The following is a 4517-nucleotide window of genomic DNA, read 5'->3' as shown; positions in this document are numbered from 1 at the left end:
CTGCTGGGGGCCGGGGGCTGCTGTGCTCACCTGCCTTCCGCTGCTGGGGGCCGGGGGACCGTGCTTCTTCGCCGTTAGTGGTAGAAGGAAAGTACATATGCTACAAAAACTAAACACATGAAGTGTTTTCCCCCCAAAGAAACAAGGGTGCTAGCAGGAAAGATGATCCGCTGCCAGAAGACCAAACAAAATAGCAAACCTTCTCTACAGGTGCCCAAGATGCGCTTGATAAAACCCAAAAGCCACTCATGGCAAAACCCAAAGCCAGAGATGGGAGGAAACTGCTCAAACGTGAGGAATCGTGTTTCTCAGCAGCCAGTGGTGAACATGACGTTAACATACGAAATGCAAACCACCGTCACTCAAATGAGAACTAACAGGGTCCCCGTCACCCCCGTAAACCACCGTCACTCAAATGAGAACTAACGGGGTCCGCGTCACCCCCATCATTCATTCTGGTTCTAGCCACGGCAGGAGGACCACAGAATAACACAAGCCACGTGGGGACATTGCAGCCTGGCCGGGCGTGGTGGCTTATGCCTGGAATCTCAGCACTTTGAGAGGCCGAAGTGGGTGGATCACCTGAGGTCAAGAGTTCAAGACCTGCCTGGCCAACATGGTGAAACACTATCTCTACCAAAAATAGAAAATTATCTGGCTGTGGTGGCGGGTGCCTGTAATCCCAGCTACTTGGGAGGCTGAGGCAGGAGAATCACTTGAACCTGGGAGGAGGAGGTTGCAGTGAGATGAGATAGCACCACTGCGCTCCAGCCTGGGCGACAGAGTGAGACTCCAAAAAGAAAGAGAGAGAGAGAGAGAGAGAGAAAGAAAGAAAGAAAGAAAGAAAGAAAGAAAGAAGAAAAGGAAAGAAGGAAGGAAGAAAGAGAAAGAAAGAGAAAGAAAGAAAGAAAGAAAGAAAGAAAGAAAGAGAGAGAGAGAGAAAGAGAGAAAGAAAGAGAGTGAGTTGCAGCCTGCCTGAGTGGGGTGTCCCGCTGGTGAGGTGTGTGCTGCTGGGGTCTGGGCTTGCTGCTGACAAATGCCTTGAGAAAAGTTTGAATAGGGCTGGGCACAGGGGCTCACACTGTAATCCTGTCTCTTATACACATCTAGATGTGTATAAGAGACAGGTCTTGGGGAGGAAAGAACGCAGGCGACCGGCCAAGCTGCAGAAACACAGCTTAGAACAGGTCACAATCATGGTAGCAAACACTGGGGTGGGGAAGTCGGCCCTGACTGAGAGGCCGGGATGGATCCGAGGTACGTCTCCGAGGGGAAAGGAACAGGGCCCGTCACGGGCAGGAGGTGCTGCTGAGGAAAAGCAAGTCTCTGATGTGACCCCTGGCTTCTCACAATGGGGCAGCGATCAGAAGGGGAAAGGCGATGGGTCGAAGCAGAAGTTGCATCAGACGTGTGCCAAGATCAGACGCCCGTGACACGGCCAGGAGGTGTGCAGGACACAGCCCATGATGAGACTGTGCCATTTAGGCACAGTTAGGGACTGCAGGGTCATATTTAAAATTTCTGGTACACAGATGTTGTGTAAAGAGTGGGAGAGAGGGAGATCGGGAGAGAGTGGAAGGAGAGGAGGAAAAGGGAGAGGAGGGGGAGGAGGAGAGGGGAGGAAGAGGAAGAGGGGGAGAAGGAGAAGAGAGAAGGCCTCTACGAGCCTCAGAGCTGATGGATGAGGAGAAGCTTCAAAGTCTGCACAGCTGGGAGGGTAGGGGCAGCAGCTGAGAGGAGAGAGGGCGTTAAGATGGACGGGGTGAGCGGTGCGGGTCGCCATGGGCGCAGAGGGACGATGAGGACAGTGCCTTCGGGGGCTTGGATGACCACCAAGACATGTGTCAGGCAGGAGACCCTACCCGGCTTAGAAACTGAATGTCAGCCTGTGAATGTCTCATGGATACCGATAAACACACTCCCCACAGTCCTGTCCCACTCCCCACAGCCCTGTCCCACTCCCCACAGCCCTGTCCCACTCCCCACAGCCCTGACCCACTCCCCACAGCCCTGTCCCACTCCCCACAGCCCTGACGCACTCCCCACAGCCCTGACGCACTCCCCACAGCCCATGGCATCTGGCTGTACATGGAAGTGAGGAAGCTGCTGTCTCCCCCCATAGAACGTTGCTCCCAGTCAGGGCTCACCCCCTGTGGGGCAGGGCTCAGAGGCTCCTGGTTCAGAGACCAGGGCCCTTGTCGCTTGCAGCGTGAACAGCAGGGTACTTTGCCCCTGAGTCCCACAGCAGGGGTGGGGACCTTGTCATTGTGGGCCCAGGTGACAACACAGGGCCAGCGATTCTTCACCCGGCAGCAAACACGGCGGCAGATGACAAACATTGCAGCCCTTGGCAAACAAAAAGCACGCAGCAAACAGTGTGGCCAGTACAGAGACCCTCCCCTCCCCGGGGACCAGGCAGGGCAAGGTCGTCCCCCGAGATGGCCTGCACCCACCGGGCCGCCTGTGTGACCAGCCACAGAACTCACTCATCATTGGCACCCACAGCCGGGACAGGCAGGGTGCTGGGCCCGTGGTTTCCTGCATCTGCTGATACCACCCAAGGCTGCCAGGCCATAACATGAAGTCATCTGTGCCAGGAAATCCTGAGCCTCGCCCACACCTGGCCCTGGGCCGTCCCTGCATGCCAAGGGGTTGTGGGACCTCGCAGGCCTGCAGGCAGGGGGGTGGGCGCTGGGCTGGGGTCCGAGTGTGCCCCTGCTCTAGGGCATGGCCGGCAGGTGGGGACAGGGAAAAGGAAGGAGCGGGATTCCTACCTGGCTGTGGCAGTCTTACCCCACGGAATCCAGGCTCCAACTGACCTCACCATTGTGCGGGTTAATTTTGATTCTTAAAACCTTCATCTAAAGACCTTTGCTTCCTGTAACACAGGCCTGGGTTTTCCCAAAAGTCGTGGGGACCTGGCCCGGCACGTGCTGCTCAGTGCAGGGACCTCACAGCCTGTTCTATGAGCCGGACGGGAAAGGCTCCACGGGCAAACTCACTCTCCGTGACAATCAGGAGGTTTCTGCTCCAGCCACGAGAAGGAGCTGGGGGAGCTCCTGAGGCCAGGAAGAGAACAGCCCTAATCCCATCCTTTCCCTCCTCAGCAGGGACCCCAGGGTCTGCTGTCCTGCCCCAACCCACACTTCAGAGAAGGAAGGACACCTGCCTGCCCCTGCTGCCTCACACCCCGAAGCATGGTGAGCCTGGGGGACCCTCAGCAGAATCCTTTTGTAATGAAGAAAAACAAACTATTGTAAAATAGCAGAAAACAAGCTAATGGCCAAACAAATCCAAGCGGGGGAAAACGCCTGTGAAATACAATGACAGAATATGCTCTCCGCAAAACCCAGGAAACGTGAAAATTAAGAATACACCAAACCTCACAAAACAGGGGCGAAATACAATGATGACCGCATGTGTGAAAAACGGTCAATGGTAGAATTGAAAGAAATGCAAGGGAAACAAAAGATAAGGGGCCCTTTCCCAGCAAAGTGGCAACGCCACAGCAGCCTCACAGTCAGCCTGGCGGGACGAGAGTGCTGGGCAGTGCTGGTTTGCAGGGAGGGGTCGACTTTTCTGGAAGCAGCCCAGCAAAGTGCCCCAAGAGCCGTAAATTATTCCTGTGTTTGCAGCCACAGCCCCGAATGCAGGTCCAGCCACAGAAGCGCTGGAGAGTGGAGGCTGAGAGTGGCGCTGGTTGAAGATTTCTCACAGGAAACACAAGGCACAGCCTCCACGTGGCTCGAGGCCGTGAGAACCCTCGACTCAAACCATTGCACGTGGTGAGGAGGACGTGGGTCAGCCGCCCGAGCTGCGTGATGATGATGCTGTCAGGGAAAGCGTGGGTGCCTATGTGGGAAAATAGGGGAACGAGAAACAAACGCAAAGCGTGTGGCTCTCGGCTCTGCTGCCCTGGAGGCCGTGGCTCATCTCTTCACCATGAGCATGGGTCATTTTCATTTTAAAAAGTCTACTAATGTTTCTAAGGAGACCATACAGAACCAGAAATTCTGAATAACCCTGTCTTCCTGTCTTCCATAAGGCAGGCTTTTCATTTCTGTACCTTTCTGGAAGGGCTGGATACAGAGTCTGCGGGCCTGCGATGGAGGCGCCACCGTCTCACCAGGAGTCCACGGCCCTCAGTCTCTGTGCTCCCTGAACCTAAGGTGAGGAGCCCATGCCTTGTGGTTGACGAGGGCTGCTGGGGCACCTGCCCTCTCATCTGCATCCTGGAAGGCAGGAAGGAGCACAGAGGAAAACACAAGCCTGCTCTGGCCAGCTCAGTGTGCGCCTTCCAGAAACAGGTAAACATGAAATTACCCTGTGAAGCCGCCATTCCGTTCCTAGGTCTATCCCCAGAAGAAATCCAAGCAGAGACTCAAACACTTGCACAGCCCTTGCCACGGCCCGGATGTACTTAGTGCCTCTGTTCCCAGCAAAACTCTTGTTGAAACAGGACCCCCAGTGTGGCAGCGCAGGGAGATGGGGCCTGAGGGGAGGGAGACGTGCAGGTC

The 4517-nt window shown here is 55.6% G+C and overlaps 1 pseudogene; it reads left to right on the top strand.

Moving 5' to 3' along the window:
- The first annotated feature begins 1196 nt into the window (after window positions 1–1196).
- Window positions 1197–4517, top strand: part of LOC105545350 — a 6338-nt pseudogene continuing 3017 nt past the window's right edge.

The sequence above is a fragment of the Mandrillus leucophaeus genome, unplaced genomic scaffold (assembly GCF_000951045.1).
Source record: "Mandrillus leucophaeus isolate KB7577 unplaced genomic scaffold, Mleu.le_1.0 Scaffold325, whole genome shotgun sequence".
Lineage (NCBI taxonomy): Eukaryota > Metazoa > Chordata > Mammalia > Primates > Cercopithecidae > Mandrillus > Mandrillus leucophaeus.
This window is presented reverse-complemented; position numbering and strand designations above follow the sequence as displayed.